This window comes from Dasypus novemcinctus, chromosome 2, assembly GCF_030445035.2.
Source record: "Dasypus novemcinctus isolate mDasNov1 chromosome 2, mDasNov1.1.hap2, whole genome shotgun sequence".
NCBI lineage: Eukaryota > Metazoa > Chordata > Mammalia > Cingulata > Dasypodidae > Dasypus > Dasypus novemcinctus.
The window spans coordinates 87,014,317-87,037,521 of NC_080674.1; the positions used below are offsets into that span (position 1 = coordinate 87,014,317).

The following is a 23,205-nucleotide window of genomic DNA, read 5'->3' on the forward strand; positions in this document are numbered from 1 at the left end:
TTCTTGCTTCTATTCTATGTTGTTTTCCATTTTCCATTATCCTATTCACATTTAGCTTCTCAAAACAAAAAAGAAATCATGGCATTCTCCTCTGTGGAATTTCTACTGGCCTCTAACCATGTAATCTTGACTCAGGACATGGCTTTGGAACCCACATCCCACACATTTTATGTTATAAACCTGAGAGAATAACACTGATTTAATAAACTATGCTGTCTTCATTAAACATTTGGGTGTTTTCCATTGTTTTATGTAAAGAGATGTTAGTTACCTATCCAATCCTCTCCCCATCTTCCTTCCTTCAAAAATAAAAATGCAGATTTTGTTTAGCTGTTCATTCATGTCCATATGACACTAGTCAAGACTCTGAGGACTTTTTCTGATTAGTCTCAGTAGTCATGGTGATACCATTCTTTCCCTCCTCAATAATGAATTTACCGATGGCATGTAACTCAATTCTGGCCATTGAAATATTAAGTCCTCTAATAAATCCTTGAGAAGAATTTCCTACTGCTAAGAAACTTACTGAGACAGAGAAGACCCCTTTAGTTTCTCTATGTGGCTATGTTTTCACTCCAATATCTTTACATATTACATAAATGGTTTCTATAGCTATCCATATCTATCTCTCTATATATAGCTGTAGTGCTATCGCTCTCTATATATGTATTATATATTTATCTATAAATTTATCTATAAATTTAAATCTATAAATCTATAAATCTATTTTTTCCACAATTGGGTTGGAGCCATACTCTTTGATTTCATTTCCATATATTACCAGGTATATTTTTAATTATTTAAAATACTTATTCTAGAAATTCATTTCATTCATTGTTTCTACTTATCATCTGTCTAAAAGAAATGTCACAAGCATTCTGTCTTTTCCCATCCCTATATATTTTTGCATCTAGAAGTGATGGCTGGAACTGCCTGAAAATAACACTAATGCTTGGAGACTGTGAAACTCAGTAGTAAAACTGAATTCCATAATAAAAATATACTGTTTTTAAAGCAAGTTTTAAGGTTTCTTCATCTAATTAAAAAATCTGATTCAATCTGTGTCCTAATTTCCGTTTTCCCATAAGATATTATTTTGAATTGTGCCCAGGATATCACACTGGTCTTGTTTTAAGTTTTCTTTGGTTTAAAGGCACTGATAGTTTACACATTAATACTAGCCTAGAATATGACTATTTTTTCTTTATGTGATTGATGATTCCTGTTCATTTTTGAAGACATATTTCAGATAACTCTTATACTCCTGTGAAGTTTTAGCTGTTCTTTTGTACTTAATTTCTCAATTCTTTTATTGAGATTCATCAGCAAATGTCTAATATTTTTCTTATGGTCAGTATGTTCTATTTTCATTTCTTTGTTATTTAGGGCATTTGTTTTACTATATCTCCACCAATGCCACCTTCTAGCACTCTGAAGTATAGCAGATATACAATAAATATATTATAATTATTAATTACAGGGAAACCATATATTTGAAAAATTAAATTACCTAAAAATGGAGATTTTTAAATGTTAGTTACTCTCAACAAATATTTTTTGCCCTATCTCAGTAAGAATGAATGTGGCTTTTTAAAAAAAGTCATAAGAATGAATATGATTTTAAAAGAAAAAATGCCTCCATCAAAATAGGGAAAGCTCCTAGTAAGAAAATGCTTTCACAATTGCTGGCTTTTTGAAAGAGAACAAGAACTGCTATTTGAGAACAGGGCTATAAAGGGACAAGTTAATGGTCCAATGAAAATTCCTAGGAGGCTGATACAGTCCATTAAAATACGGGGTATTTGGTCACTTCACTGAATTACTTTAGAGAAAACCTGAGGTCTTGCAGAGTTCTTTTTGAAGACTAGAAAATTTCAAAGATCACACAATGCTATTTGAGAATGACTTCTCACTTTTTTCGAAAGAGCTAATACGTACGTTTTCATGATATAAAAGAGATTGTTGATATTTATATATTCAGTCCTTTTACCTAAAAATCCCAAATAGAGAACAGCTTCCTATAATGGAAAATATCTCATAACAGAAAAGCATGACAGCAGACTGTAAAATATTTGGTTTTGAGGTAGCTTTTCATACCTTTTTTTACTAAGAAATTCAACAGTACTTATTATTATCATTAAATAATGTTTTATAGTTAAAAAACATTCTTCCTTAATTTCAATTACTAAAATCTTGGACAGTTTTTAAATCTCAAAAGTCAGCTATTGTGCCCTTTTCATTGCTAAGTGAATACATATAATAAGCAAAAAAAAAAAAAATGTACTGACTACTTCCATAAGCAAGTTAGCATGCAGAGTACTACTCCTGCATGCAAATATTTATGAAATGTATTTGCAATGTCTAGAGAAAATTGACTGGCAAAGAAAAATAAGGAATTACAAAATTCACTAATAATTCCAAACACCGTATGATAAATATAAAACAACATGCATAGGGTTAAGACTCAGGGTCTCAAGGTTATAAATACCTTAGCAACTATGTATTTTTTCTGCTATCAACTTAGCTTCTGACACAAATGTGACTATGTAATAACCCTTTGTATCTCAGATAGAGGTTGAACTGGCTCACTCTGCTTAAGTAATCATGCAGGTGATGATACAACTCTAACAAGTTTATTATATACTTTTTCTTTCATTTCAGTTTCTTAATGGTGCATGTCATTTAAAAATATTATTTTATGCCTTTTTTGGTTTGATTTGTTCCACCATCACTTTATTCGACCGCTAATTCCTCAGGTAACAATCGGTTTCAGAATTCTTTAATATGAAACATAGCTGTAGCAGGGTTAAAAGCAGAAGCTACTTGCTGTGTTCGTCTTTTCAGCTTTTGTTTTTCCAATAATTAAAGATCTTTCAGGGAATCAGAGAATGTGTAGGGGATATTAAGAAGAAAAGAGCAACAATTTGTCAAATTACGAGGAGGATCTTCAGTAAGCAGAGGATATTCTGGGAAGCTTTTTTCCTGTGAAAGAATGAGAGCTAGAACCTGATCCAAATGCCCCTATGCTGGGGAGATGGAATAGAGAATGTTGTTTTAGGACCCTGATCAATTGGAATCCAGATTTCCTTCTTGATAATACATCCTGAAAGCTAATAATACTACAAAAAGTAAAAAGTTCATGTTATACCTTCTCAAACTAGAATAAACCTTCAGAGCTCTTAGCAAAACTAAGATCTACATCAACGTCCTAGTTCTAATGTGACTATGAAGATAAGGACATTGGATACAATAGCATTAAACTTTTTAGGAAAAGTGTTACGTGTCCAAAGGATTATTTAATTTCTCCCCAAAACTATTTTCCCTTTGTAGTCTAGAATTGTGTCACACTTAAGCCAAGGTTATAGAATAATTAAAAGAAGCACTGAAATTAATTTTTCTACCAAGTAAACAGAATAGCTGCATGGGTTCACAATTGCTTTGTAAAAAATGCTAAAATAAAAATCAACAGTTATTTTTAACATATTTAAATTGATACTTCTTATGTGTTGTGTGTGTGTATATACATATAAACATACACATACATACACACATATATATATAAATTGATCATATTTTATTGCATTTAATCATCTTTCCAAATGCATATAAGACACTTGAAGGCAGAACCTATTGCTTTTATTGTTTTTATGTACTGGAGATCATGCATTATACTGCCAAACACACTAGAATTACTCAGTGAAAATCGATTTAATTTGAACAAATGAAGAGTTTGCTATAATTCTTTCACATTGAACAAGAAAACCAACTATATTTTCATTTATATCCCTTGACAATCCCACATGGATTTTACATGTATCTTTTCAAAGTTATAAAAAGATTTATGATTTCCTTTGTTTAATTATTTTATTAGAGAAATTGTAAGTTTAGAGAAAAATCTTGTAGGAAATGCAGAGTTCCCACATACTTCATTAACACACATTTCCTATTAACACTTTGCATTAGTGTGTTAAGTTTGTTACAATTGAAACTAAATTATTATAATTGTACTATCAAATGTAGTCCATAGTTTACATTACAGTTCACTGTTTGTGTTATACAGTCCCATGTTTCTTTTTTAAATTGTAGTACTCACTACATATGTATCATCTAAAATTTCCCCCTTTTAAGCACATTCAAATATATAATGAGATGGTATTAATTACATTTTTGATGTAGGACTACCATCACCACCATCCATTACTAAACCTTTTCCACCACCCCAAATGGAAAATCTGTGCCAATTATGCATTAACTCCACAACCTCCCTCCCCATGGCAGCTCGTGGTAAATTGTACTCTAGTTTCTGACTTTATGAATTTGCTTATTCTAATTATTTCATATCAGTGAGATTATACAATATTTGTCCTATTGCATCTGGCTTATTTGATTCAACATGGTTTTCTCAAGTTCCATTCATGTTTTTGCATGTGTGAGAACATCATTCCTTTTTAAGGGTGAATAATATAATATTCTACATATATGTCACATTTTGTTTTTACCTAATATACTTTAGGTATATACCACACATTCATGGGTTGATGGATACTTGGCTTATTTCCTTCATTTGGCAATTGCCAATAATGAAGCTATCAACATCAGTGCACAAATATCTGTCTGAGAGTTTTAACTCTTTGCAGTATATACCTAGAAGTAGAGTTGCTGGGTCATATGGTAATTCTATGGTTAACTTTCTGGGAAAGGGGCAAAATATTTTCCACAATGACTTCAATATTTTACAATCCTACCAACAATGTACAAGTTTTCCTATTTTTCTGCATCTTCTCCAGCACTTGCTATTTTCACATTTTTTCTTTAATTGTAGCCATTCACGTGGGTGTGAAACGGATCTTGTTGTTTTTTGGTTTGCATTTCTCTAGTTAAGAATATGCTCATGTGTTTATCGGTCATTTGCATATCTTCTTAGAGAGTCTATTCAAGTATTTTGCCTACATCAAAGTTGGTTTATTTATTGTTGAACTGAGGATTTCTTTATATATTCTTACAATTAAACTCTTATTGGATATGTGGTTTCTGAATATTTTCTCTCATTCTGTGGGTTGTCTTTCTTACTTTGATGCTGAAGTCATTTGATGAGCGAAAGTTTTAAATTTTTAAAAAAGTCCATTTATTAATTTTTTTCTTTTGTTGCTCGTGCTTTTGGTGCAAAATCTAAGAATCCATTGCCTAACACGTGTTCTGAAAATGCTTTCCTATGTTTTCTTTTAGAAGATTTATGGTTTGAGTTCTTATATTTGGGTTTCTGATTCATTTGGAATTAATTTTTGTGTATGGTGTATGGTAGGGGTCAATATTCTTTCTTTTGCATAGGGATATCAAGTTTTTCCCAGCACCAATTGTTGAGGAGACTGTTTTTCCCCACTGAGCGGATTTTTCTTCCTTATAAAAAAATCAGTTGTTTATACAGGTGAGTGATTTTTGTGAACTTTCAGTATGATTCCATTGGTTTATATGTCTTTCCTTGTGCCAGTATTACACTGTTTTGATTATTGCAGATTTGTACTAAGTTTTACAATCTTGAAGTGTGACTCCTTCAATTTTTTAATTCTTTTTCAAGGTGTTTTGGCTATTTAGAGACCCTTACCATCTATATATATTTGATAACTGGATTTTCCATTTCTGCAAAGAAGACTTTTGACATTTTGATTGGGACTGCCTTGAATCTATAAATAGCTTTTAGTAGAATTGGCATCTTAACAATATTTAATGTTTCACTCCATGAACATGGAATGTCTTTACAATTATATAGGTCTTCTTTGACTTTTTTTTAGCATATCTTATGGTTATCCATATACAAGTCATTTACATCCTTGCTTAAATTTATTCCTACATATTTGATGATTTTAATTGCTTAGTAAATGGATTTTCTTTCCTTGATTTCAACTTCAAATTGTCCATTACCTTATATAGAAACACTACTGATTTTCTACTTTGATAATGTATTCCACCACTATGCTGAATTGGTTCTTTAATCTATAGAAGCATTTTTGTGGATTTTTTCAGGATTTTCTGTATATCGAATCAAGTCATCAGCAAATGGGAAAGTTTCACTTCTAACTTTTCTATGTGAATTCCTTTTATTTATTTTTCTTGCCTAATTGCTTTGGCTGGAATTTCCAGTGCAATGTTGAATAATAGTAGCAATAGTGGGCATTCTTAACTTGTTCCTTATCCTTGGAGAAATGTTTCAGCCTTTCACCATTGGGAATGATATTAGCTGTGCATTTTTATGTATACTGTAAATCATGTTGAGGCTTTTCCTTCTATTCCAATTTGTCTATGTGTTTTTAATCAAGAAGTGGTTCTGGATTGTGCCCAATGATTTTATGCATCTATTGAGATGATTATGTGATTTTTCCTTTGTTCTGTTAATGTGGTATTTTATATTAATTGGTTTTCATATGTTGAACCATCCTTGAATACCTGGCACAAATCCCACTTTATGGATCTATTGAGATGATTATGTGATTTTTCCTTTGTTCTGTTAATGTGGTATTTTATATTAATTGGTTTTCATATGTTGAACCATCCTTGAATACCTGGCACAAATCCCATAGTGTATAATTATTTTCATGTGCTGTTGGCTTTAGTTTGTTAGTAATTTATGGAGGATGTCTGTACCTATTGTAATAGGCTATTGGTCTGTAATTTTATTTTCATGCAGTACCTTTATCTGGCTCTGTTGTTAGGGTGATCTTGGTTCCATAGGTGAGTAATGAAGTGTTCACTTCTTGGGGATTTTATCACATCTCTCACAAAAGACATGCTTGCTGGGGAAATCATGAATATAGTCATCTCCGAGTCTTGCCAACATCTCCCCTTTTCTATTTTGTAAAAATATTTCAATTTGTTTTCATTCTGCAGCTTGGGTCATAACTTAAACCAGATATTGGGAACAAGCAGTTCCAGCTGCTCATCAAGGCAGAACACTCTGTGGTAGGGCCCCCATCTCTGTAGTTTTATAAATACCCTAACCTTCAGCAGCATAGATTTGACTCTCCTCTCCAATGAGAAGGGGGGCTTGTGAAGCTATGATCCACTGCCCCTGACAAAAGTGTTTGGCTTACCCCGGGAACTGAATAAGATGAGATCTCTTCCCTTGCTCTGTCAGACCCCTTGTGTGGGGTAAGTAATAAAGTGATCAGTGGCTAAAAGAATATGCTGCACCTTAGTCTGTGTATCCTTGATGCACTCTTCAGCAAATTGCCCTACAATGTTCAGCTCCCAACCACTCTTCCTATGAGTATAAATTCATTTGTAAGTAGAATCTTTGAATATGTTATTAGTTAAGGTATGCCCAAGATGAATGAGGGTGGGCCTTAATTCAATATGTCTGAAGTCCTTATAAGCAATGGAAATTGAATATTGAGAAAGACGCCGTGGGGAAAGACAGAAGCTGGAAGTCAACAGAATCTGGAATAAAAAGAAAACACTGAGATGTGCATTGTCATGTGACAAAAAAAATGAAATACCAATGATTGCCAGCAACCAGCAGCAGAATGTCACAATCTTTTGGGAGAAAGTATCACCTAGGTGACTTCTCTATTTTGGACTTCTAGCCTCAAAACATTGAGTCGATAAATTCCTGTTGTTTTGTCAACCCCTTGTATGCTATTTGTTTTAGCAGGTTGAAGTCTAACATATCACTCCTCTTCAGATTTTTGGAAGAGTTTGAGCAGGATTGGTGTTAGTTCTTCTTGGAATGTTTGGTAAAATTCACTGGTAAAGATGCCCTCTATACCTGGGCCTTACTTTGCTGTGGGTTTTTGAGTTCTGGTTCCATGTCTTTACTTGTTTCAGAACTGTTGAAATCTGTTTCTTCCTGAGTCAGTGTAGGGTCATTGTATGCTTACAGGAATTTGTCCATTTAATCTGTTTTAAAATTTGGTGTATGGGTTGTTTATAATATGTCCTTACAATAATTTTTATTTTTATGTGTTGATACAATAATAATGTGCCTCTTATCATTCAAATTTTAGTTTTTTCATCCTCTTTATTTCTTTGTCCATCTAGCTAAAGGTATGTTGATTTTATATATTTTCAGGGAATGAACTTTTTGTTTCCTTGATTCTTTTTTTTTCAATTTTCTATTTCATCTGTCACTGTTCTAATATTTATTATTTCCTTCCCTCTGCTCCCTTTGTGTTTAGTTTGCTCTTCTTTTTATAGATCCTTGAGTTGTGATGTTAGGTCTCTGAATTTAAATGTTTCCTCTTTTTAATGTAAACATTTATAGCAACAAATTTCCTTCTCATCCCTAGCTGCATCTAATACATTCTGCTATGTTGTGCTTTTGTTTCCTTTTACCTCAAGAGTTTCTTAGTTTCCCTTTTCATTTCTTCTTTGACCCATAGGTTGTTTAGTAGTTAACTGTTTAATTTCCATATACTTGTGAATTTTCCACTTCTCTTTATTATTTCTAGTTTCACTCCATTGTGGTTGCAGAAGATACATTGAATGATATCAGTTTTTACAAATTTACTGAGACTTATTTTGTGACATAACATTTGGTCTATCCTGAGGAATAACTAACATGCACTAGGAGAAGAATGTGTATCTTGCTTCTGTTGGCTGAAGTTTTCCACATATGTTTGTTAGGTCAAGCTGGTTTATAGCATAGTTAAAGTTTTCTATTCCCTTATTTATCTTCTTTCAAGATGTTCTATCTATTACTGAAAGTGGTGTGTTGAAGTCTTCTACTGCTAATGTAGAAATACCTCTTTCTCCTATCTAATCTGTCAAAGTTGGCTTCATATATTTTGGAACTCTGCCAATAGGTGCGTAAACATTTATAATTATATCTTTTGACAAATTGACCAATTTATCAGCATAAAATATCCTTCTTTATCTTCTGCAGCAAGTTTTGACTTAAAGTCTAGTTTATCAGATATTAAAGTATAAGTTCTCCCAGCTCATTTTTGGTTACTATATGAATAAAATATTTTCCCCATCCTTTCACTTTCAACCTACTTATATCTTTGAACTGAAGGTGAGTCTTTTAAAGCAAACAGTTGAGTCATGCTTGTCTCTTTTTCTTATTTTAATGGAAACAATGCTATTTTTAATGCTGTTTTATTTTTAACTCTATTATAAGTATCACATTTTAATATCTAAGTTAATTTTTTGACAAGAAAACACTGTCAAGAACTTCCCTGAGGAACAAAACAATTATGTTTATTCCCCATAACATACAAACTGAAGGATTACTGAAACAACAGTGAAAAACCCACACAGAAATAAATATAACAAAAATCACTTCTAAGGGTTCAGTGCATTTAGCAGCATTCACTGGGCTGCTAATCATCCTTGAACTGACTTTCAAAAAGTAACATCCTAGCTCATCAAAATATACATTTTCCATTTGCTTTTTTAAAAATTAAAAATAGTAATAATAAAAACTTCAAAGGAATTCATATTCAATTGTCTGGCTCATTTTGGGGTCATCTACAGCATGTAAAGGTCATGATGACTATTTGCAGAACACATGACTAGATGATATTAATTTTCAAGGTTTAGTTGTCTTCCAAACAGTGTAAAATACTCACAACTCCAAGTTGTATGGGACACAGATGCTCTCCTTTGAGAATTCCACAAAACTATATAGGTACCTAAGCTCTTCCTCATATAGTGACAGGGCTTCCATCAAATTGGTTCCCCTGTGTATAATATTTCCATCCTGTTTCAATACTTTCATTGAAAAGTCAAGAATCATTGTATATTTTGTCATAACCTAAAAAAATTGTGCAGGACTGAATGTAAACTATAATGTAAGCTGTTATCCATGGTTAGTAGTAATGCTTCAATATGTGTTCATTAATGGTAACAAATGTACCACACTAATGAGGGATATTGTTAATGTGGGAAAGTATGAAAGGAGGAAGGAGTGGCGTATATGGGAATCCCTTATATTTTTAATGTAACATTTATGTAATCTAAAGCTTCTTTAAAAATAAAATAATGCTAATAAAAAAAAGAATCAGTCTGAGAAACTCCCATGTGGAATCTTCTTCTGGAGATGTGGAGACTGGAACAGTTATCAAATATTAATAATTAATCATGTACTCAAATTTCCTCCCTTCTTTGGCATAGTTCTTCAGTACTAGAATATAGTCTTCTATTAGAACCTGATAGCATTGTCCTTTAAGATTTTCTAAGACGTCACCACAAATTTTTCACATCTATTTCTTATGCCCATCAATTACCATTTGGTCCATCACTACAATAGTGACCATCTTTGGTTTTGGTTTAACTATTTCACATAAGATGCCTTCAAATCTACCTCCCAGAATCAGTACATCTTTGCCAGTGTAATCTTCTTTCCCACTGGCCATGTTGACCCTGGTATATGCTAAATAACTCTCTGCCAAATTAACATCTCAACTGAGGATGAGAATATTTCTAAATTGCTTTGAGTATAGAATTTTAGTGTACTGATAAAGTGAGTCTTCAACATACACCACTTCATCTATGTCATACTCAACCAGACACCCATCAGCAATAAGCCAATATCTTTCAATGGACCCTCCTTGAACTATGGGTGGTAATCACTTCACCCTCTCAGAACTGTCCTTTCCCAATTCTTTCATTATGACTTCTGCTTTATTCAATGATGGTCAATTTCTTCTTTTCCTTGTTCATGGCTATCATAACACTGAAGATCCAGCAACACCAACTCATGTGGGTAAATTCTCAGATTCGGGCAAAGCTGCTGTTTTTGTTTATGTAAGTTGCTAAATAACCCTGGCCCTGTCATGTACACACTGATTCTTTTATTCCTTGCTCCTGGAAAATGGACTGGAGGCCTCTAAGAACGGTTTTGCTTTCAGCTTTGGTGCCGAGCATGAAGTTGAGGGTGCTGTTGCCATGATGTAGCAAGGCCCTGTGCCATGTCTAGGGGAGGCAGCCATGTGAGACTGGGGACCAGGCAGCATGTCAGTCTACAGCCAGCAGAAAGGGCAAGGCACCTGGGGACGCCTCATGCTTTTTTTATATATATTCTTCTACTCTCTGCCCTTTGACTGTAGGGTTTAATCCATTTCCATTTGAAGTACCTACTAATAATGAAAGACTTTCTTCTGACATTTTGCTAGTTGTTCTTGTAAGGCTTATACTTTTTTTGCTAATTCCTCCATTAATACCTACTTACATATTTATTTGATAATTTGTTGTACATCATTTAGAGTTCCTTCTCATTTCTTACTGTATATATATATTTTTCAGATATTTCCATTGTGATTACCATGTGTCTTAAATTTAACATATAATAATAATACTTCATTTGATACAAAATTACTTCAATAACATACTCATACACTGTTTATATAATTTTCCTTCCTCTCCACCTTTTGGTTGTACTTATTGCCAATTATATCTTTATACATTGTATAGCAAACTATCCATTTACTATTACTTTTTATGCATTGCCATATAAAACCCATAAAAGTAGAGGTACATATAAAAAATATAATTCAATACTACTGACATTTATAATTACCAATATGGTTACCTCACTGGGGTACTGTGATGGTTGGGCTAATGTGTCAACTTGGTCGGGTAATGGGTCCAGTTATTTGGTCAAGCAAGCACTGGGCTAATTGAAATACAATGGCATTTCATGGACTTTAATCTATGAGTTGATTGCATTTATGACTGATTATATCTACAATCAACTGAGGAGATTGCTGTCAGTAATGAATGCGGTCTCATCCAATCAAATTGAAAACATTAAAAGGAGAAATGATTTCAACTTTCAAGGAGAGAATTCCCATTTCTACTTCAGATATCCTGTATCTCATGGGGAACTCAAGGGGGACCTTCATCTAAATCCCTGGCTTGCAGCCTGCCTTACAAAACTTGGACTTGTATGTCCTCAGAGTCATGTGAGACAATTTTATAAAATCTCATACTATTTACAGATATATCCTATCTGGTCTGTTTCCCTGGAGAACCATGACTAATACAAGTATTTTATTTCTTTATAGCACTTCAGTCCACTCTCTGATGTGCTTTCCTTTCAGTCTGAAAAATTCTGTTAGTATTATTTGTAGGGCAGGTCTAATGGTGACGAAATCCTTCAGTTTTTGTTTATCAGGTATATCTTAATTTCTCCCTTATCTGAAAGAAAATCTCACTATAAAATCCTTTGTTGGCAAGTGATTTATTTTAGCACTTTAAATATTTGTCCCAATGCTTTCTTGCCTCCATTTCTGGTGAGAATGTGGCACTTAATCTTATTGGGGCATCCTTCTGTAAAACACATTCTTTTTCTCATGTTGCTTTCATAATTCTCCCCTTGTTTTTGGCTTAGATAGTTTCACTACTATTTGTCTGGGCATGGTTTCATTGGGTTTATCCTGTTTTGTGTTCATTGGGCTTTTTTGAATGTGTATGTCTTGCATTAAATGTGGGACTTTTCCTGCTATTATTTCTTTGAATATTTTTCTGCCCCCTCCCTCTTTTTTCTGCTTCTCTGACTCCCAGAATGCATATATTGGTATGTTTGATGGAGTCTCACAGGTCTCCTTGGCTCTGTTCACTTTTTTCATTCTTTTTCCTTTTTGCTCCTCAGTCTAAATCATATAAACTATCTTGTTTTGAATTCATTGATTATTTATTCTGCTTGAACCAATCTATTGTTGACACTCTCTGGGTAATTTTTCATTTCTGCAATTTCATCTTCAACTACAGTATTTCTGGAAAAAAAATCTTTCTCTTTATTGTGATTCTCATATTGGCCGTTCATTGTTTTCCTGATACCTTTAGTTTTTTTCTTTCTGTTTCCCTTTATCTCCTTAAGTATATTCAAGGTATTTTTAAAAGTTCTTTCTCTGATATGTCCAAAGTCTGGTCTTATTCGTTGATAGTTTCTTTTGGAGATTTGGACCCAAAGGGTATCAGGAAATGAAAGAAAGAGAAAAAGGAGAGGGAAAGAAAGAAAAAGAAAGAAAGAACGAGAGAGCTGGGATCAGGGGGTCTGCAAGTAATAACTCCTTAGACAACTTTATTGTTTACAAGGGGCTCTACATATACCCCAGTGTATGTAACAAGAAGCAGGCATACGTCGCCTACATGCCAATAAGCATAAACCCATAGCGTACGTGTCATCAAGCAGCAACACATATTAACTATCAGCATTACCCATAGTCTAAGGAATTTTAAAAAATCTTATCTCAAGGTACAAAGTCTAAGTGTTCTATTCACTACAAAATACATGTGCTCATCTTTTCTTTCACCCTTTAACAGCTTCATCCCATTTGCTGGGAACTCTTATTACCGCATTCGTTAGGTTGCAAGCGTAACCTTGGAGACTGCACTAGCATGGAGACAGCACTTCTTTCCTTGAGAGGCCACTGTACCTCAGTTTCCAACAAGTTTCTGAAGTTTTATCTTGTTCCTTTGTTTGGACCATCATTTCCTGTTTCTTTGTCTTGTAATCTTTTGTTGCACACTGTACATTTTAGTATTTTAAATGCTTTTGCTCTGAGATTTAGTCCCTGATCTTAAGTGTGTATCCAGCTAATGATATGACAGAAGGGAATGCCTTGAGTGCCAGGAACTAATATTGCAAATAAACTAAGGTCTAAAAAAACCCTCAATAGTTTTGGAAAATTGGCTCTGAATCTGCAGTTCTCTCCTTCAGAGTTAACCCTCCTATCAAGAAAATCATCCTGAGGTAAAAATAAAGTGCAAAGTCATCTCCATCTTTTCTGAGTCTATATCTCATCCTGGGATTGTGCTAACTCTTGGCCTTATGTATTTTCTGTTTACAGGAATCAAAATATCCCGTCTATTTTGCATGAAATAGACTTTCCCCACTCCAGAGCGCTGTGTTGTATGATTTACAGCCTATAATCCTTTGACTCAGTCAGCTTCGACTTAATTGTTTCTTATAATGCTTTAGTAGTCTGAAACTGATTGTCCCTGCAGGGCAAATTCTGGAAGGGTACGTTAGCAATGAGTCCTATGGTTTTATTTTTCAGGCTGTCACTTGATAGTTTGGATACATACTTGTATCACAGTAGGAGCTTAGAGGTTACTCTGCTCCCTCCAATACAGAGCCACATACCTGCAACGGCAATTCAGGTCAGCTCTACACTGTACTGGGGAAGAAGTTGAAGGGGACAGCAAGGGTAACATGTATTCTACCTACTGTTGTATTTTGTTTTATTTTATTTATTTATTTATTTAATTTCTCTCGCCTCCACACCCCTCCCCCTCAGTTGTCTGCTCTCTGTGTTCATTTGCTGTGTGTTCCTCTGTGACCGCTTCTATCCTTATCAGTGGCATGGGGAATCTGTGTTTCTTTTTTTTTTTTAAGATTTATTTTATTTATTTCTCTCCCCTCCTCCCCCCAGTTATCTGTTCTCTGTGTCCATTTGCTGCATGTTCTTCTTTGTCCACTTCTTCTGTTGTTGTCAACAGTACTGGAATTTGCATCTCTTTTTGTTGCATCATCTTGCTGCGTCAGTTCTCTGTGCGTGCGGCACCATTCCTGGGCAGGCTGAACTTTTTTTGGTGCTGGGTGGCTCTCCTTACGGGGTGCACTCTTTGCACATGGGGCTCCCGTATGCAGGGGGCACTCCTGTGTGGCAGGGCACTCCATGCGCACATCAGCAGTGCACGTGGGCCAGCTCCACATGGGTCAAGGAGGCCCACGGTTTGAACTGCAGACCTCCCATGTGGTAGACAGACGCCCTATCCATTGGGCCAAGTCTGCTTCCCTACCTACTGTTTTAAAGGTGCATTTTCTTGATTCTGTCCTTACCCAGCTACTTAAACGTTTTTTACTATTTTATGGAGTTCTAAGGAAAATAATGCCGTTTTTACTAATTAGTCAGTGACTCTATGGGGTTATGGCACCCTGAAGCATCTTACACTTCCATCTTAGTCTACTGGAAGAACACTTTTTATTTTAATAATATTTACTGCTGTGATCCCAACAGGAAATCAAGTCAAAAGACTCTCTACCTCCACTCATGTTACAGAATAGAGAAATGACAGAGAAATTTTGGTTCAAAATTTTCTTAACATAATTTTGGTAGCAGTATTAGCTAATGGACAGCTTTAGAGTCAACATTTGCAATCAATTATAGGAAAACCATAACCTCACACTTCTTGGGAAATGTATACATCAGCTTTGTTTGGATTATGCTGGGTAATAAATAAATTCCCCATATCAGTGGATCAAAACAGTGAGGTTTAATTTTTACTCACAGTACACATTGGTTTCTCATTGGCTATAGTTTTGCTCCATTTTGTGGCTTCAATATAGAAAGTGAAGCACCTCTCTGGATCATGCTATTCTTATAACAGAGTAGACTGATGTTGGGAACTGTGGCAATTTGATATTATTTATGAATTCCAAAAGAAGAGATATAGATTATGTTTGTAAACTTGTCCATTCCTCTGGTCATAATACCCTTTAATTGTATTAAATTCAAAAGGGTTACATTTACTTGATTATGTTAAGATTAGGGCTTTGATTCGACCATGTCATAAGGGCTTGCAGGGTTAAGTCCCTGCCCATTGGTGGGCTATATAAAAGACATTCACTCAAGGAGAACATAGAAGCAGATACACGAGAAAAGAGGAAGGGAGCTCCATAGACATGGAAGAGAATTCTCCAATCCTGGGAAGAGAGATAAGCCATTTGCCTGTTTACAGCTGACCATGAAAGAGAACAGAGCAGCTGAGCCCAGAAAAAAGAGTCCCTGGAAGAGAGATAAGCTCTATGCAGCTATAGCTGAGATCAGAAGGAGCTGGGATCATGGAGACTTAAGAAAAAAGAGAAAGGCTGAACTCTCACAGACATCACCCTCTATCTTTTGTCAACAAGTGGCAGTAGACTGGTGAGAAAAATAACATTGAGTTAGACAATTTAGGGCTTATTAACGGTAAGCTGCTATCCTAAATAAATACCTTTTATAAAATCCAACAGATTTCTGGTACTTTGCTTCAACACTTCTTTGACTAGTGCAGAATTCAAACAGTGACTCTAAAATTTCTGCTCAGAAGAGACATATATCATATATACTTACATTTTATTGGCCAAAGCAAGTCACAGAGCCAAGTCAAATGCTAATGATATGAAGAAATAAAAACTTTTGCTTATTATAATGATATCAACAATTGCTTGTTAAATTATTTATCGGATGAATGGTTAAGTAATATTGCATATATTGGATTATTTTTGTGTGTGTTCACCATAAAAGAAGTGTTTTTTTTTTCCTCTTTCATCCTTAGAAATAGTTGTAGTTCATACCATATACTAAAAAAGTAAAAAAAAAAAATTTTAGGTTTAATGTGTTTTTTCAGGTGTTTTTTTTTTCAGGCTTAATGTGGCTTATATAGTTTGAATATTTTTATATTATAAATCTCCATGGCCATGTTTTTTACCCCTGCCCCTTCAGGTTTAATGTGGCTTATATAGTTTGAATATTTTTATATTATAAATCCATATTTTTTACCCCTGCCCCAACACCATCATGTTGTAAATAAAATGTATGCTTTGTGGCAATATTACACACAGCTCTCTGTGGCAAGTACTCAGACTACAACTTTCTCTATTGCTTCATCTTAGAGTCTTCTTCCTCAATACCCTGTTGTTTTGGTAAATTATAGGATCTTAATATTGGAAGAAACTCAAATTAAATTTTAATATAAGTTCTCATCTAAGTCATGAATCGTGTTCAAGATACTTAACAAATAGTCATCTGACACCTGTTTTTAAAATTCTAATGTTTTATTATTTAATTACGTGTAGAGATTACAAGACAGGTAAAAATGGCAGAAGATCTTGAGCTTTTGTTATTAATATTTTGGATTAATATGATCTGTTATGTACTGCAGTATATTCCTGTGTTATTGAGTATACATAAATTACATATATAAAAACAGATGCTGTAACTGTTAGTAAATATAGCACAATAATACAAAAAACAGATGTTATAAGAAGCTTCTGAGAAAGACAACAAATTTTATTTCTGAAAACAAGGTCAATTTCTTTAAATGGTAATTATGAGTATTTTTTATAGCTGCCAAAAATCCACCAAAATGCCAATAAACTTATCTTTCATTTTTATCATTTTAGTATTGCTCTTAGAAATCTTTTGTTATTGCTCATGTTGCTTTCATCATTGTTTTGGTGATAACTCAAACCTATCTATTTCAAATAACAACAAAATCTGTGCAGAAACAAATTAGAGGAAAATGGTTTCACTATTGCATGGAAATTGTCTTAATTTCCCAGCTGCTAAATAAAATACCATAGAATGGGTTGGGTTAAACAACAGGGATTTTGGGCTCATACTTTCGAGATCTGGAGAAGTTCAAAATACAAATCAACAAAACAATGCCTTTTTCCCTGAAGACTGTGGTATTCTGGGCTTGGCTGCTGGTGTGCTTGGGTTCTAGACTTTTTTGTCACATGGTAATGTAAATGGCAATATCTTTTTTGTCTTCCAGGTTCACTGATTTCTGGCTTCTCCTCTGGTTCTCTCTTTCTATACCTGAATTTAATTTTGCTTATAAAGAACACCGTTAACGTATATCTAAGTCAGACTTCATTCTACTGACTACACTTTAACTAAAAATAATATCTACAATAAGTCCTATTTATAATGGGCTCACATGGACAGCAATGGATTAAAATTAAGAACATGCTTTTTTCTGAGGTACATAATTCAACCTACCACTGAGCTGATGTGTTGCCTTAAGGTTACTGTAATTCAATACCCAAATCTTTGCATGGAATGCTAGGTAGAATGAGGTAAGAATATGCATTTTAAGCAAATGGATTGTTTTTTCAGACTTGTGGTTTGGATTTGAAATTTCACATCACAAATAAATGAAAGTTTATTACCTTCTTATTATAAACACCAATTGATCAGATGAAATAAATCTGTTAGAGGAAAGCCATGATTGCTGTAGCTTCCAACTAACTTGTTCTATTTTGTTATTAAACACTCTACCATGAACATCTTAGGTTTCTAAAGTATTGAAAAAAAGACCCATTGGATTTAAATTTATACTATAAAATCATTGATAGTGAATGAATGATATCTTAACTTACCAGGTTGTTATGACAAACATTACCCAATTGTTTGGCTTAAGCAAGCATTTATTAGCTCATGGTTTTGGAGGCTAGAACTCCAAAATCAAGTCATCTTGAGTGTGGTCCTGCTTTTCTCTAAGTTTGTAGCATTTTGGTTCTGTCTTGCTGTGATCCTTGGGGTTCCTTGGCTTGCATCTCTGCCTTGCTTTATATATTTATCTCTCACTCTCTGTGTCTGCTTTTCCAGTTTCTGCTGGCATCTGACTTCTTGCTCCTCTCTATGGCTTTCTCTCTATATGGTCTCCAATAATATGAATTAAGGTCTGCGCTGAGTTCATTTGGGCCTTATCTAAATAGACTTTTAGAGGACTCAATTCAGAAATGAATCCACACCCTCACTCTACTTAACATATTCAAATATACTATTTACAAGTGGCTTTATATCTAAAGAATATGGATTAATAGTAATACCATGTCTCTCCTTAGGGGTTAATTCATTCCGCAACAAATAATATGGTATATTATGCATATGGTCTTTGAAGTAAGACAAATTTACATTTGAATAGCTATCCCATCTTTTCCTAACTAACCTTCTTTTGATTTAGTTTTCATAATTAAAAATAGAGTTAACAATGTAAAATTAATATCATATAATAAAATATTATTTTAACTAATATTGTTACATAATATAAATTACTAAATTAGATAATTCAAAAACTGACTTATGTGACTTTCATAGCCACAATATCAGTGAGACCTCTGTATGTCTCCAAGCATTGGTGCCATCCTCAAGTAGTTCTAGACAAAACAACATCTTGTGATGAATGAAAGAAAAACAGAGTATTTGTGGTATTCCTTTAAGACAGATGGCATGCAGGAACAGTAAATAAAAATTAATTTTAGAGTATGTATTTTAAAAGATAAAAAATAAACTTGTAGTATATGAAAATGAAAGCAAAGAGTATTGTTTCAACTTCAATGTAAATTTATGTAGGTAAGCATGTATATTATATATGTTTGTGTATGTATATATATTCAGGCATTAAATAAAATCCGTAAGTATAAAATACCTTTATGATGTAATAAATAAAGCAGATGAAATGAAAACAAAACCACATGTATGATGTTTTCCACTTCAGTATCTTTCTTAGCAGTAGAAAATCCCTTTCAAGAATTCCCTAGCAGTTTCTCCCATTTTACTAGCCAGAATTGAGTCACATGCCTTTGGTAAATCCTTTAATGAGGAAGGAATGAGATTATCATGACTGATTTAGAATACTCAGTAAAAATACCTAGAATATTAGGTTGCAGATCCAGTTTGCACTCAACTGCCAAATATTTCCCAGCATATATAAGCTGTACACCAAAAGCTAAAGGAAATAAAGAGAACTGAGAGAGATCTTTTAAGAAGTATACTGGAAATTACTTGAGAGGAGATTAACATCCTCTTGAAGCACCAGGGTTGAGCAATAGAGTCAAGGAAAATTCCTTTGAGACACTCTATTTTCATTAAGTAGACTGTCAGCCTTCTCAAACTGAGGACAGATCAAGAAAACTGAGGGAAATTCCTCCTAGGCACACCAGAACTTCACCAAATATGAAGCAGTGACTGCAAAGTTGATAGGGGAAGGGAACATGGTGGGGAAAAAAAATTCCTCTGAGGATGTCTGGTCCTTCACCATGTGCACTGCTATGATCTTCCAAAGTCTAACTTGAAGACATTAATATGGTGAGAAATCTCTTGAAGTAAATGAAGTAGAGAGTGGGATAGAAGATTAAAGAGGAATCACTTGTGTCCTAAAAATTTGGCAACCAGGCTAAAAGCAGAGAGAGATATGTCATAATATAGAAACCTGGATATTGGGATATAAAGCATAAGGAGATCTCTGGAGTCTGTGGTTCTTAAATCTTAAGCCCTGCTAAAATAATAATATCTATTCTCAAATTTTTTGATGTCTGTGGTAAACTGAATCTAATAAAAGCAATATCAATTCACAATTTGTTTAAAAATTACACAGAATTAGCCCCTTACTTTACCATCCCAACAAGAAAGCAGGACGTTTTAGGGATAAATATTATATACTTTACTGACAAATTATTTTACACAATGTCCTACATACAATCAACAATTACAAGACACATTGCAAGAGGTCCAGAGAGTTGCTGCTGAACTCATGGAAAAACTGGAGCACCCAAGGAACTTATAGGCAACTACCCACAGGAGTGCTGCTTTAGTGACTGGGTAGTTAGTTTCAGTGTACATAGATGCCATGAATCTGACCAAGCTGTACCACTGAACCTCAGTGGGAGTGAGCTCTGATTAATTTACCACGTACTGACCAAAAAAGCAAATCAGAATAAAAAAACGAAGTCCCCTTCTTCTGCAGCATTCTTCCAGGACTATCTACCAATAAAATGTAACAGCATGCCATGTAGTAAAGGAGCAATATTTATTGGATGAAGTGCCACCATCAAAAGCAGGGAAACAAAATGTGCACTTGGAACTAAAAGGTAATAAAGTGATAATAGTCTCAGTCAAATACTTTTACTACTGGGCTTTCACATGCAACCTTCTACACACATGTGAACTTTCATTCAATAATAAGATAGCTATATATATCTGCCTAAAAAGATACACCTATCATTTATAAACAGGAAGAATTTTTCCCTTTTCCCTAAAATGAGGAGAAACACCATTCCAATAGTCAAATAATTGTAACAGTAATTACACCTGAAAATGAAATACATTCCCACTGAATATTTTGTTACCTAAACACTAAAACTATTGGCACTTTTTATGACAGAATCTTACCACCACTCCAGGCAGTGTGGTAGAATAGTGTCTAAAATTTTATTCATAAACAGTTAATGGAGATCAATTTATGATGGGACTTACACTATACTATTGGACTTTGGAAGCTTAAGAGATATCTAAAGGATCCACTGTGTTCTAAACATTATCTTTCTTATCCATATTTAAGAGCAACACAAATTTCATACTGTAATCAAGATCAATCACTCTAGTCAACAAAGAACTCCCCTTTCTGCCCCTATTTCAATGGCATAAAAGTAAAAAATGGCCAGGTGGCAGTCTAATCATTCAATTTGATGGAACCATTGGTGTGTCTTCTGGGAGAACCATGCTCCCCTCACTTCTTGGATGCTAATACCATGAAACCAGCAGAGTTAGTTTTTGTTTGTGTTGTTAACATGCACAAGTACAAGAGAGACACTCTGACAAATTTTGGTTTGGATGTCTCGACTGATAATGCCACAGTCACACCAAGAAGGTATGAAAAGTTTTATTAATGACTAAGTGAGGGTTTCTGGGGAGAGTATGGCAGACCACTCAAGCTGGTCCAAAAATGGCTTATAGGAGGCAAGCTTAGAGTTTTTATAGTATTTAGAGGGTAGTGCAGGGGTGAGAGAGATCTTGCATATAGGCATGGGCTTGTGTGGCTTGAGCCTCCTTCTGGTAACAAAGAAGGGAGGACCTGAACTTTCTTAACAATCTGGAAAAATGTGGGGCAGAAAGGGAAGACTGAGGGGTGAGGATTAAAAGCTATCAGCAGTCATTATTTAAAAAATTGAGTCTTACTCTTTTCCACAATTCTGTGACTGAAGAAAAAAATTCTGTGAATGGGTTATTGTGTAAAATAGTGAGAAAAGCTTCTGCCATTTCTAACACTTTATTCATATATTCTAGCAAAGGAGATGATAGCATCATATTTTCATCTCTATTTCAAAGCATATACTGTAACATATAAGGCAGAATCCCAATTTTTCAAGTTTTTCTGTCCCACCTGACTCCCTCCATACTGAGTCATAGTCATTCCAACATTCAAATCAACTAGATTTTTTCCTGTGATTGGGTATGTAGCAATATCAGGTAATTCCACTGTTATGAGCCTATTATGGCACTTACTTTGCTGTGAAATGAGAATTAATTGTATGTAGAATGCCATGAGACTGTATAAGGCATTTTGTTGAGTTCACAGATGGTGGTGCTAGCAGAGCATTACAGGCAGAGAAGGAAAATTCATATACAGAATATGTATCTATTCCAGTGCAAATGACTATCTACCCCATGATGGAAGCATTCAGTGTAATCAGCCTGATAAACCAGGTGGCTGACTGATCTTCCTGGGCAGTGGTACCAGATTAGTGGCTCAGTGCTGGTCTCTCCTATTGGCAGATTGGGCATTCAATAATACCCTCTATCCAGGTCATCTTTTGTACAGGAAAAGTATACACATAGCCTCCATCACTACCATAGTGATAACTTTGTTTATGAACTCATTGAGCAAATATTGTGTCAGTTGGGAAAGAAGGTGACTGTGATCCACAGAGCTTGTCATTTTGCTCACCTGGTTATTAGAATCTCCTCTGGAGCAGACACCACTATTCACACTGAAAAATTATTTTCACAGTCTTAACTAATTATAAGGGGTCTACCCACCTACTTATTCCCTAGAGTTCTTTAACACTGTATTTTCAATTCTGTCCCAGCAAAATCAGTAACCAATCAGTCAAATTATTGGTAAATACCAGGAATCTTATTCAAGGTTATACAATTAACCTTTTCTTTATTTTTTTTTAAGATTTATTTTTAATTTTTTCTCTCACCTTCCCCCCCAGTTGTCTGCTCTCTGTGTCCATTTGCTGCATGTTCTTCTGTGTCCACTTCCATTCTTCTCAGCAGCACCGGGAATCTGTGTCTCTTTTTGTTGTGTCATCTTGCTGTGTCAGCTCTCCATGTGTGTGGTGACACTCCTGGGCGGTCTGCACTTTCTTTCGCGCTGGGCGGCTCTCCTTCGGTGTGCACTCCTTGCGCATGGGGCTCCCCTATGTGGGGGACACCCCTGTGGCATGGAACTCCTTGGGCACATCAGCACTGCGTGTGGGCCAGGTCTACATGGGTCAAGGAGGTCCTGGGTTTGAACCGCAAACCTCCCATGTGGTAGGTAGATGCTCTATCCATTGAGCCAAGTTTGCTTCCTTTTAACCTTTTCTTATTCCTGTCCAAGTATACATCCATATGTGTCACACAAAATGCTGCCAACTGGAAGGATTTCCATACACTATTGTATTTAATATCCTCCTCTGAGTGGGGATGAATGCTTATGCAGCAACTG

At 34.7% G+C, this 23,205-nt stretch overlaps 1 pseudogene; it reads right to left on the reverse strand.

The window, feature by feature from the left end:
* Positions 1-9,523: 9,523 nt before the first annotated feature.
* LOC101440233 (spermine synthase pseudogene) overlaps positions 9,524-23,205 on the reverse strand; it is a 41,572-nt pseudogene continuing 27,890 nt past the window's right edge.